Here is a 13,724-nt window from a genome sequence, read left to right as displayed (position 1 = left end):
ACAGTAAGAAGACGTCTGATTTCAGGCAGGAGGTTCCGGCCAGCGGGATAAATCAGTAGCGACAAGTCATCAGCGCCACCTCCCTGCACAGACCGCAAAAAGTGCCCAGCGCCAGCAGGTGCCCACGCCGCAATCTCAAGGAGGTAGAGGACGGACACCTGAACCCTGGCTCCTCACACTGAGCCTGGCTGCCCGGGGGTTAATAAGATATTGATCATACACTTTTGTATTTTATTACATTAATGCATCTAAAATACAAAATGAGGCGGCTCCGAAAATAGCACTGATTAAAAATGTACACAGCTTCTCTGCAGAGCTATGTGTCTCCATGTGTACAGGCTCCAAAGAATCCCGCTATAGTCACGTGCTGAAGTCCTGTATCATTCCCTGCGTCCATGTGACGCCCTGGAAAACCAGGTAGATACACACATAGGCCCCCGCATAACACCAATCCCACATAGAGTTAAATCAGCCGACCTGAAACCCTAGTCACCCCCCCTCAGGGTAGGACAGACACACCAGTGGGCGGGACCAGGCGGTTAAGGAACACCCACCTAGGGGTCTAGAGAACCCGAGGCGGGAAAAACAGTCAGCCTAAAAGGCTGAGGAGCTCGGTCTGCCCCCCGTCTGCCACGTCGCCTCCCTCGCTGCCCGTACCTGTAGCTGGCGCCCCGCTCGGTCCGCTGCCACAAGGAACGGCAGCGGTACCTGTTCCATCTGCCTGCGAGGACCCGGCAACGGAGTCCTTGGGCCATGAGCACGCCACCGCTCCGGCACCCGTAGCAGCCCCACGGAAGACCAAAAGCCCGGAAGACATCCACTCCGGCCCCGAACCCGGCCGCACCAGAGATGGCATCATCCCCGATCCCGGAGAACGCGGCACACTTGATAACGTCGGTCCCGGCTAGCCGCCCAGCCGCAACTGACCGAAAGCCAGCAAAGACGCCGGCCGCTGCCCAGTATCTGGTCCCAACTGAGGCGCAATCGGGATGTACCTGCAGGGCGGCAGAGCAGGCCGCGGGTCAAAGGAGCCCTCTCCCACTTCACGTGAGGCCGGTCGTAGCTGGCAGTGAGGGCGTCCGGATGATCCAAGCGCCTGTGCAGGAGGAGGCAGAGCACGGAACCAGCGCCCCGTATTGGGAGTGGCAGCAGCTGAAGACGGCGATCGCGGCCCGGGAGAAGCAGAAGGCCGAAGTACTGAACCGGACATACCGGGAGAAAGACAACCTCCGGCAGGCAACCTTCCAGGTGCGGCGCCTAACGTTCCAAGGACAGGTCTGGCATTTTAATGCCCAAAAGGGGTGGGGCTATATTTATGAACTGGGCCTGGAGGCCGAGATTTTCGTATCCCGGAGGGATGTGGCCCCCCATTTGCCTACGGGCAACCCAGATTGTAACCTGGAGCTAGGAGAGCTGGTCTCTTACACCCGGCACTGTGGAGAGAGGGGGTGGTTCGCCCTCGACGTGAGAAAGTGGGAGAAGATGAGTGAAAAGCTGTACCTCCACCAGCTCCAAGCAAGGAAGATGATTAAGGTAGCGGTATCCCGGCTCCCGGCAGTTAAAGTTTAACCCCGTTACAGTTCTCAGTTAAAAAGGACCACGGCTTTGGACTGGAAAGCCAACCCAAAAACTGGCCACCATTCTGTTCCACAAGCAGTCACTGGAGAGGCTGATTGGAGGAAGGGCCTGCGGTAGAGTCGGCCGAGGCCCAGTCACTACTAAAACCGGTGACTAACCTCCAGGACAGGGGTCCCCGGACTTGGGGCCCGTGACAAGGACTGCCGGGTAAGGAACTTTTTACCCGGACCGTGTGGGCGTCACCCGGACCCGTTCCTGGACTTGGGCAAAGGGGTGTGCACCAGTGCTTAGCGGTGGCACCAGGGAACAGGTTGTTTGGGTGGGTGCAACAAGAAGGTGGGCCGGTCCGTCCCGTTCCTTTTAAATGTGCAATGTTTAAGATATGTGCCTCCCGTAAGGGAAGAAATTGTATAAATGTTATTATACTTGTATCCTGTTTTATCTTTTCCAGTTCCGGTTAAAATAAATGGTGGTGGTCGGACAGCCCGCGGACGGTCTGTATTAAACCAAGGGGGAATGTGACGCCCTGGAAAACCAGGTAGATACACACATAGGCCCACACATAACACCAATCCCACATAGGATTAAATCAGCCGACCTGAAACCCTAGTCACCCCCCCCTCAGAGTAGGACAGACACACCAATGGGCGGGACCAGGCGGTTAGGGAACGCCCACCTAGGGTTCTAGAGAACCCGGGGCAGGAAAAACAGTCAGATAAGTTGGAGTTCAAGTTTGGAGTGGTGAAGCTAAAATTGACAGGCGTCAGGGTTGGAGTCCTGACGTGCTGGCTAGGTGGCAGACGGTAGCCAGAGTCTGCAGGAGACGGGAAGACGGCTGCTGGAGATCCAAGGTGGACCGGGGCAGGGTTGTAGCCCGCCGGTACCAACACCGGAGAACCGACCCGGAAACTGTATGCACAGAGGGGGTAGTTGGACCCTGAAGCAAGGACCGGCACCGACGGCCTAGCTAATTAACTATGTTAACTAATTAAATATGTGACTCTTCAGATTTTGTGTTATACTGAGCCTGAAGAAGAGACCTGAGTAGTCTGGAGCTGCTATTATTACCATATTACCATCTTTTCAGTTAGCCATTAAAAGGGATCAACCACTGAGGGCTGCAGTTCTTTCAAACTATTTTAGAAGGTATCAAAAAGCATGCACACACTGCCACCTTGTGGGCTTTTCACATAACTGCAGCTTTACAGAATATTTTTTTTTGTCTTATTTGCGCCCTTGGTTGATTTTTTATATATATATATATATATATATATATATATATATATATATATATATATATACACTCCTATAGCGCTGCTGTTCCATCTCTGCTACGTGTAGCCTTATCAAAAATAACTTTTCTCTTCCATCGCCACCACACCAAGTCTCCTGATTTAAGAAAAGACTGCTCACACTGCTGTCCACCCTGTCTATCTGATCTAATACTGGAGATATTAGGGGCGCTGACGTAAGAAGAAGCTGCTCACACTGCTGTCCACCCTGTCTATCTGATCTAATACTGCAGATACCAGGAATGCTGAGGTGAGAAGAGGCTGCTCACACTGCTGTCCTAGTTATCTACCTGATTTGTAAGAGGAGATTCCAATGGGACTGATATAAAGACAGGCTGTTTACACTTTGTCCATCCTATCTATATGATCTAATAGTGGAGATACCAGGTGTGAGGGAAACCCTGGGATATGAAGATGAATTATGACTTCCAGTCATAATCGCTCTCATCACTCCCTGGCAGTGCCCCCTCCCTTCTTGTTCTCAATGTCCACCATCTGGGAAGGTGTCACATCCCAGCAACACATCCCATGGCCATCTCCTGTGATATGGAGATTAGGTGATGTGGGAACAATGGACACAGGATGACTCCCTGCCGTGACCCTGTAGTAGGGGCTGCTATCTAGTTAGCCAGCTTGGAAGTATCCAGACAGGACGACTCCAGTAAAAAATGGTTCATATCTCGCAAGCCATATTTCCGATAAATATGGCAACCATAAAAATGGTGTCTCCGCATGCGGACGATGCTGGCACACCCTTTTTATGGGAGCAGGACCTGGGGAAATACCCCAGGCGTGATATCAGCCAATGGGGAACTAGTAGACAAGTCATGAGTCCTCTCGTTCTGTAGCTAAATTCATAACTGTCACAATGAGAGCATTGGCGTCCGCCTACGACGCTCCCAGGCAAAGTTATGGCCCGTATTCCATGTTGTGGATTTTGTCCATAACTCCAGCCAGGGGTGGAGCAGTGCTCCCTCTGAGGTCACTAAGGTAGGAGGGGACCTGGATTTGCCCAGGTTGATAACCCTACTTCGGCCATTTTCCAGTGTTCTTTTGCTCGGGGGCCTGGTTGGGAAAGACCTGTGAGGGAGTTCCTGGAAACCTGGTCTACAGCGCCCCCCTGTGGCCAGACGCACAAGGTAACTGCTGGAACTGTGTATGCCTGTTTGTAACCCATGCTTTGCTTGTAACTGTACTCTGACATAACTGTATATTCTGTAGATCTCCTATTGTATATATTGTAGTTTCTAGTGTGCTTTAGGCTGATTAAATTATATAATTAATCTTGGGTTGTTCTGTTATCTCGATCTTGAATCCCACGTCTGTGTGTTCGGCTAATAGTTACCGTGAAGCGGTTGGTGGCAGCGAGTTGTGCCAAGGATTATTGTGGGGAGGCCAGTGAGATTCGGGGAGGTTTTATATATTCCGCCCGCGGAGGTCGGGGGAATATATACCCTACTCTCACCGGGGACCCTTCAATAATCGGCATAAGTAGTATAGCGGCCTCCTTGCTTATTGTCGGGCAATTCCATAATTGGCCTGACTATAAGAGGGGCGCTAGAGAGCGCGTCACGTGCTCTGTCTGTCGGTCGGGAGGTATAAAGGAGGGGTGACCCCCACTTGTTACCCCCCGATTGTGACGTACTGGTAGCCAGCGCGGGGGATTTCTGAGTGACCCCCCCGGTGGTTCGTGACATATTGGTGGCATAGCGGTGGGATCGAGATAATAGTGTGTGTGAGTGTGAGACCCATACTCCCAGACACTAAAGACTGCATGCAGCAGCTGTGGCTGCTGGGGTCTTCAGACTAGCTCAACACTAGAGTGTCAGAGTGCAGATACTGTAAGGTGTGTGGGTGCATCAGGTGGCAGTTCTGTGTCAGTGACCAAAGTCTGCAAGAATGGCTGATGGCACCAGGAGCAAAGCCAAAGGAAGGGCCGATGCTCAGGCCAGAGACGATGAGGAGGTTGTCCACGAGCCCTCCAGGAGCTCGACGCCAGAAAACCGTTCTGCAGAGGACAGCGCACAACCTGGCAATTATGGACAAGATGAGGAGCAGCTCACCCAAGGGTCCTCAACGAGCCAGATGCCAGCCCTCCGCTCTGCAATGGACAGTGAATCACCTGGCTCTGCAGCGTGCCGCAGATCACCACTTGCCAATCCCTCCGGCCTGAGAGGTGCAGAGGCCCTCCTTCAAGCTGCCTTGGCCAGGCTTATGGCTGGAGACCGGGATACCTACGAGATACTCATGGCCGAGCGTGAGCGACAGGCAGCGCGTGACGCTGAGGCTGCGGAGCGGCAAGCAGCGCGTGACGCTGAGGCTGCGGAACGGCAAGCAGCGCGTGAGGCTGCGGAGCGGCAGGCAGCGCGTGAAGAGCGAGAGCGAGAGCGACAGGCAGACCGTGACTACCAGCTGCAGCTAGCTCAGCTCCGGCCCTCATCAGCCACATGTGACCTTCAAAACACCAAACTTCCAAAGGTCCGTGTTGAGGACTTCCCAGTGCTGGAGAAGGATGGAGACTTGGACTCTTTCCTGACTGCTTTTGAACGGACTTGCTTGCAGCACCATCTGGACAAGGATCAGTGGGCCAAATACCTGACCCCCCGTCTAAGGGGTAAGGCCCTGGATATCCTTGGGGACTTGCCTGCTGAGGCAGATCAGGGCTACGACACCATCAAGCGGGCCCTGATCCAACAGTACAACCTCACTCCAGAGTCCTACCGCAAGAAGTTCCGGACCCTGCAAAAGGGACCAAAGGACTCCTGGGCTGACCACCGGCGGGCACTTGCCCGAGCTGCCGACCACTGGACCCAAGGCCTGCAGCTTTCCACCGGACCGGAGATCCTGGACTTGTTCATCACGGAGCAACTCTTGTGGAACTGCCCTGAGGATCTCCGCCAGTTCATCCGAGACCAGAAGCCAAAGGGGTCCACGGCTACAGCTGCCCTGGCCGATGACTACACCAACAATCGGGCTCCTGAGGCCAGGAGAGCAGCCACCAGCAGCGCCTGGAGAGGGGGTAAGATGAACTCTGCGACTGCCCCACCTGCCCCTAGACTGCAGGGGGTGTCCCCCTCAACTCCCCTCTCCAGGCCCGTGGCAGAACCAAGACGGTGCCACCAGTGCAACCTACCTGGACACTTCAAGGCCATGTGCCCTCAGCGTCCCAAGGCCCCGGCTCCGTCCCCGTCCCAAGGGCCGCCCAAGGTGTATTGTGTGGGTGGGGGTGGTGGTAGGTCCCTGGACAGCTTCCAACCTGTCACCGTCGGCCGGTCTGTGACCATAGGACTGCGAGACAGCGCCTCGGAGGTGACTCTGGTGCGGCCTGACATGGTATCCCCCAAGACTTGATCCCGGGAAAAACCCTCGCTGTCTCCGGGATTGGAGGCATTGACCCGGCGCTGCCTGTTGCTGACATTTATGTGGACTGGGGCGCAGGGCGAGGGGTGAGGGAGGTGGGGGTAACTGATCGGATCCCTGCAAACGTGCTACTTGGGACAGATTTGGGGCAGATAACCTCCCAGTTTGGGCCCCCCCCAAGGGCTGAACCTTCAGCCAGTACTGACATGACTCCTAACAATGTTAATGTGTTATCTATGAATGATGTAAGGGAGGAGGGAGTGAACTCTGATATTTCTGCTTGCATAGACACCATAGACACACACTCAGCTGCAGCTGTGACAGGGGAGGGGGTCAGAGAAAGGTGTGACAATGCCTCTACAAGTAACCAGCCAGTGAGCTGGGATCTGTTGCCCTCTGCAGGGATAAGCAGAGAGCAGGGTGCTGCAGGGGGAGGACCAGTGTGTGGGGTGGGGGCTACCACAGCAAATGTGGGGTCCCCAGAGATTTCACAGCGGGGTTCTGTTGCTGCAGGAGGGGAACAGGCAGGTGAGATTGGGGCCGGTCCAGGAGCGGAAGTGCTCCCAGGTAAGATCTCGGTGCATGGTTCCCCCACAACCGGGGTGTCAGGAAGCCAGGTAGGTCTGCCTGAACCGGCGACTTGGTCAGGAACGGAGGAGGAGCAGGCACGACCCACGGTCGCAGCGGCTGTGGCCGCTGTCACCCGCAGTGGGAGTGCTGGAAGCCAAGGGGCCTCCCGGAGGTCCGATAGCTCTTCCCCTTCTGACCAAGTGGCAGCCGAGTCAGGTGGAGGCCAGGACACAGGTCCCGGGGTACTGACTGAAGATGTGACAGTCTCGTCGATTCTGGCCACATCTAGTCAGGGGTTTCAGGCAGCGTTAGAAGCTGACGACAGCCTGAAAGCTCTTAAGGAGCAGGCGGCACAGCCTCCCTCGGACTCGGACCCGGAGCGAGTGGTCTGGGACCAAGGACGGCTGTACCGGGCCACGGTCCAGCAGGGTTCACCGGAGGCGTGGCCCAGGGACCGACAGTTGGTGGTACCCTATCCGTTCCGGACGGAGTTGTTGCGGATCGCCCATGAGATTCCGATGGCCGGACACCTAGGGATCGCTAAGACCAAGGCCAGGTTAAACCAGCATTTCTACTGGCCAAAAATGGGGGCCGATGTGGTTGCCTACTGCCGTTCGTGTGAAACCTGTCAGAGAGTGGGGAAGGCGGGGCCACACCCCAAAGCCCCACTGGTATCTCTGCCAATCATCGATGAGCCTTTCAGGAGGGTGGCTGTGGATCTGGTCGGCCCGCTGGCCATCCCCAGCAGCTCCGGGAAACGCTTCATACTAACGGTAGTGGACTATGCCACCCGGTACCCAGAAGCAGTGGCCTTGTCGTCCATTCGGGCTGACAAGGTGGCCACCGCCTTGCTGGAGATTTTCTCCCGAGTGGGTTTTCCCCAGGAAATGCTCACTGACCGGGGGACCCAATTCATGTCCCAGCTGATGGAGGCCCTCTGTAAGCAAGTCCAGGTGCGACATCTGGTGGCCAGCCCGTACCATCCACAGACTAATGGCCTGTGCGAGCGGTTTAATGGCACCTTAAAGCAGATGCTTAAGATGTTGGTCGACTCCCATGGGCGTGACTGGGAGCGGTATCTCCCACACCTGTTATTTGCTTACCGGGAGGTTCCACAGGCCTCAACAGGATTCTCACCGTTTGAGCTCCTGTACGGGCGACGTGTGCGGGGCCCCCTGGCTCTGGTGAAAGAGGCTTGGGAAGGGGATTTGGCCACCCCTGGAGTGTCGGTTATCGAGTATGTCATGCGCTTCCGGGACAAAATGCAGGCCTTGACGCAACTGGTACACGACAATATGGCTCAAGCCCAGGCCGATCAGAAGCGTTGGTACGACCAGAACGCTTGTGAGAGGACCTACCAAGTGGGTCAAAAGGTGTGGGTACTGGTCCCCGTACCACAGGACAAGCTTCAGGCAGCCTGGGAAGGCCCATACCTCGTGTACCAGCAGCTCAACCCTGTGACGTACCTGGTCACCCTGGACCCTGCCCGTGGAAGGCGGAAGCCCTTCCATGTGAACATGATGAAGGCACATCATGAGCGGGAGGCATGTGCGCTCCCCGTGTGCAACCTGCCCGAGGAGGGAGAAGCGGAAACCCTCTTGGATATGCTAGCCCAGGTTAGGGCAGGCGGATCCATTGAGGATGTGGAGGTTGGCCACCAGCTCTTGGAGGACCAACGGTCCCAGCTGTGGGCCACCCTACACCCCTTCCGGGGGTTGTTTACCAACCAGCCCGGAAGGACTAACTTGGCTGTCCATCACGTGGACACTGGGGATCATCCCCCGATCCGGCGTTCAGCATATCGGGTCTCCCTGGAGGTGCAGCAACACATGCGCCAGGAGATTGACGAGATGCTGAAGCTGGGGGTGATCCAGGCATCCAACTGCGCTTGGGCCTCGCCTGTAGTCCTCGTCCCTAAGAAGGACCGAACCACTCGGTTCTGCGTGGACTACAGGGGGCTCAATGCTGTCACGGTCGCCGATGCGTACCCAATGCCACGCATCGATGACCTGCTCGATCAGTTGGCCGGGGCTCAGTACCTGACCATCATGGATCTGAGCCGGGGATATTGGCAGATCCCCCTGACTCGCAAGGCCAGGGAACGCTCTGCCTTTATTACCCCATTTGGACTGTACGAGTCCACGGTGATGCCATTCGGGATGAGGAATGCCCCTGCCACTTTCCAGCGGATGGTCAACACCCTGCTCAAGGGACTTGAAGGGTACGCGGCCGCGTACCTGGATGACATTGCCGTCTTCAGTCCCACCTGGGAGGACCACCTAGAGCATCTAGCACAGGTGCTCAGGCGGATCCACCAGGCAGGTTTGACCATCAAGCCGGGAAAGTGTCAGCTGGCCATGAGCGAGGTCCAGTACCTCGGTCACCGGGTAGGCGGGAGAACACTGAAGCCCGAGCCTGAGAAAGTGGAAGCCATCGCATCCTGGCCCACCCCCAGGACCAAGAAGCAGGTGATGTCCTTCTTGGGGACCGCTGGGTACTATAGGAGGTTTGTTCCATGCTATAGTAGCCTGGCAAAGCCCTTGACGGACCTCACCAAGAAGAAGCTGCCCTCTGCAGTCGATTGGACAATGGACTGCGAGACAGCCTTCCGGGCCCTAAAGGACGCCCTGTCCAGCCCGCCCGTGCTACAGGCAGCCGACTTCACGCGGCCGTTTGTAGTACAGACCGACGCCAGTGACTTCGGCCTCGGTGCGGTGCTCAGCCAGGTGGACTCTGCGAGCCAAGAGCACCCAGTCTTGTACCTGAGCAGGAAGCTGTTACCACGGGAAGTGGCCTATTCCACGATGGAAAAGGAGTGCCTGGCCATAGTGTGGGCCCTGCAGCGTCTGCAACCCTATCTATACGGGCGCCACTTCATCGTGGAGACGGACCACAATCCCCTCAGCTGGTTACACACTGTCTCTGGGACGAATGGGCGATTGTTGCGATGGAGCCTTGCGCTCCAGCAATACAACTTCACCATTCGCCACAAAAGGGGCCGGGACCACGGTAACGCAGACGGGCTGTCCCGACAAGGAGAGGTCGCGGACGGGCGCACGGGGGAACACCGGAGTGTGCTGCCCCCTAGCGCCCTCAAAAGGGGGGAGGTGTGAGGGAAACCCTGGGATATGAAGATGAATTATGACTTCCAGTCATAATCGCTCTCATCACTCCCTGGCAGTGCCCCCTCCCTTCTTGTTCTCAATGTCCACCATCTGGGAAGGTGTCACATCCCAGCAACACATCCCATGGCCATCTCCTGTGATATGGAGATTAGGTGATGTGGGAACAATGGACACAGGATGACTCCCTGCCGTGACCCTGTAGTAGGGGCTGCTATCTAGTTAGCCAGCTTGGAAGTATCCAGACAGGACGACTCCAGTAAAAAATGGTTCATATCTCGCAAGCCATATTTCCGATAAATATGGCAACCATAAAAATGGTGTCTCCGCATGCGGACGATGCTGGCACACCCTTTTTATGGGAGCAGGACCTGAGGAAATACCCCAGGCGTGATATCAGCCAATGGGGAACTAGTAGACAAGTCATGAGTCCTCTCGTTCTGTAGCTAAATTCATAGCTGTCACAATGAGAGCGTTGGCGTCCGCCTACGACGCTCCCAGGCAAAGTTATGGCCCGTATTCCATGTTGTGGATTTTGTCCATAACTCCAGCCAGGGGTGGAGCAGTGCTCCCTCTGAGGTCACTAAGGTAGGAGGGGACCTGGATTTGCCCAGGTTGATAACCCTACTTCGGCCATTTTCCAGTGTTCTTTTGCTCGGGGGCCTGGTTGGGAAAGACCTGTGAGGGAGTTCCTGGAAACCTGGTCTACAGCGCCCCCCTGTGGCCAGACGCACAAGGTAACTGCTGGAACTGTGTATGCCTGTTTGTAACCCATGCTTTGCTTGTAACTGTACTCTGACATAACTGTATATTCTGTAGATCTCCTATTGTATATATTGTAGTTTCTAGTGTGCTTTAGGCTGATTAAATTATATAATTAATCTTGGGCTGTTCTGTTATCTCGATCTTGAATCCCACGTCTGTGTGTTCGGCTAATAGTTACCGTGAAGCGGTTGGTGGCAGCGAGTTGTGCCAAGGATTATTGTGGGGAGGCCAGTGAGATTCGGGGAGATTTTATATATTCCGCCCGCGGAGGTCGGGGGAATATATACCCTACTCTCACCGGGGACCCTTCAATAATCGGCATAAGTAGTATAGCGGCCTCCTTGCTTATTGTCGGGCAATTCCATAATTGGCCTGACTATAAGAGGGGCGCTAGAGAGCGCGTCACGTGCTCTGTCTGTCGGTCGGGAGGTATAAAGGAGGGGTGACCCCCACTTGTTACCCCCCGATTGTGACGTACTGGTAGCCAGCGCGGGGGATTTCTGAGTGACCCCCCCGGTGGTTCGTGACACCAGGGTGCTGATGTAAGAAAAGGCTGCTCACACTGCTGTCCATCCTGTCTATCTGATTGAATAATGAAAACATCAGGGGTGTTGAGATAAGACGTGGCTGCTCACACTGCTGTCCACCCTATATCTGATCTAATAATGGAGATATCAGGGGTGCTGAGATAAGAAGGGGCCAGTCAAACTACTGTCCACTCTGTTTATCTGACCTAATACTGGAAATGCAGACATATGAAGAAGCTGTTTACACTGCTGCCCACACTGTCTATTTGATCTACTGCAGGATATACCATTAGTGCTGAGATACAAAGAGATCACTCTCATTGCTGTCGCCACTCACATGCTGCACTCCCTGTCTATCTGATCTAATACTGGAAATACCAGGTGTGATGAGGTAAAAAGAGGCTGCTCACACTGCTGTACGCCCTGTATATCTGATCTAATACTAAGATAACAGGTGTGGTGAGGTAAGAAGAGGCTACTCACGCTGCTGTCCACCCTTTTCTATCTAATCAAATACTGAACATTCCAAGACTGCCGTGGTAAGAAGAAGCTGCTCACTCTCCTGTACATCCTGTATATATAATCTAATACTGGAGATACCAGTGGTGCTGAGGTACAAAAAGGCCACTTAAATTCCTGTCCTCTTTGTCTGTCTGATCTAATACTGAAGATGCCAGGTGTGCTGAGTTAAAAAGATGCTGCTCACACTGCTCTCCACCCTTTCTATATGATCAGCTACTGAAGATACCAAGAGTGCGGAGGTGAGAAGAAGCTGCTCACACTGCTGTACATCCAATCTATCTGATCTAATACTGAGGCTAACAGGTGTGCTGTGGTAAGAAGAGGCTGCTTATACTGCTGGCCAAGTTGTTTATCTTATTATCTTATTCATTACAGGAGATTGCAGTGGGAATGAGATAAGGAGAGGCTGCTCACACAATGTCTATCTTATTGAATATTGAAAATATGAGGAGTAATGAAGTTAGAAGAATCTGCTTACACTGCTGTTCACACAGTCTATCTGATCTAATAGTGGAGATACCAGTTATGCTCAGGTAAGAAAAGACTACGCAGACGGTCACATGGCACGTACAATGCAAAAAATAATTTAGTAAGGTCCAACAGACAGATAATGGACATGGGCAGAGTTACAAAACATAATGGACGAACATAACCACAAAAGTATAGCAGGAATACAAACAACTGTAAACAGGTAACAGGACTGCTGGTGACCGCTGGCAGACAGGTAACAGGACTGCTGGTGACTGCTGGCAGACAGGTACAGGACTGCTGGTGACCGCTGGCAGACAGGTAACAGGACTGCTGGTGACCGCTGGCAGACAGGTAACAGGACTGCTGGTGACTGCTGGCAGACAGGTACAGGACTGCTGGTGACTGCTGGCAGACAGGTACAGGACTGCTGGTGACCGCTGGCAGACAGGTACAGGACTGCTGGTGACCGCTGGCAGACAGGTAACAGGACTGCTGGTGACCGCTGGCAGACAGGTAACAGGACTGCTGGTGACCGCTGGCAGACAGGTAACAGGACTGCTGGTGACCGCTGGCAGACAGGTAACAGGACTGCTGGTGACTGCTGGCAGACAGGTAACAGGACTGCTGGTGACCGCTGGCAGACAGGTAACAGGACTGCTGGTGACTGCTGGCAGACAGGTAACAGGACTGCTGGTGACTGCTGGCAGACAGGTACAGGACTGCTGGTGACCGCTGGCAGACAGGTAACAGGACTGCTGGTGACTGCTGGCAGACAGGTAACAGGACTGCTGGTGACTGCTGGCAGACAGGTACAGGACTGCTGGTGACTGCTGGCAGACAGGTAACAGGACTGCTGGTGACCGCTGGCAGACAGGTAACAGGACTGCTGGTGACTGCTGGCAGACAGGTAACAGGACTGCTGGTGACCATTGGCAGACAGGTAACAGGACTGCTGGTGACTGCTGGCAGACAGGTAACAGGACTGCTGGTGACTGCTGGCAGATAGGTAACAGGACTGCTGGTGACCGCTGGCAGACAGGTACAGGACTGCTGGTGACCGCTGGCAGACAGGTACAGGACTGCTGGTGACTGCTGGCAGACAGGTAACAGGACTGCTGGTGACCGCTGGCAGACAGGTAACAGGACTGCTGGTGACTGCTGGCAGACAGGTAACAGGACTGCTGGTGACCGCTGGCAGACAGGTAACAGGACTGCTGGTGACCGCTGGCAGACAGGTAACAGGACTGCTGGTGACCGCTGGCAGACAGGTAACAGGACTGCTGGTGACCGCTGGCAGACAGGTAACAGGACTGCTGGTGACCGCTGGCAGACAGGTACAGGACTGCTGGTGACTGCTGGCAGACAGGTAACAGGACTGCTGGTGACCGCTGGCAGACAGGTAACAGGACTGCTGGTGACCGCTGGCATACAGGTAACAGGACTGCTGGTGACTGCTGGCAGACAGGTAACAGGACTGCTGGTGACCGCTGGCAGACAGGTAACAGGACTGCTGGTGA

Source organism: Anomaloglossus baeobatrachus, chromosome 3 (assembly GCF_048569485.1).
Source record: "Anomaloglossus baeobatrachus isolate aAnoBae1 chromosome 3, aAnoBae1.hap1, whole genome shotgun sequence".
Classification (NCBI taxonomy): domain Eukaryota; kingdom Metazoa; phylum Chordata; class Amphibia; order Anura; family Aromobatidae; genus Anomaloglossus; species Anomaloglossus baeobatrachus.
Note: the sequence above shows the minus strand (reverse complement) of the source record.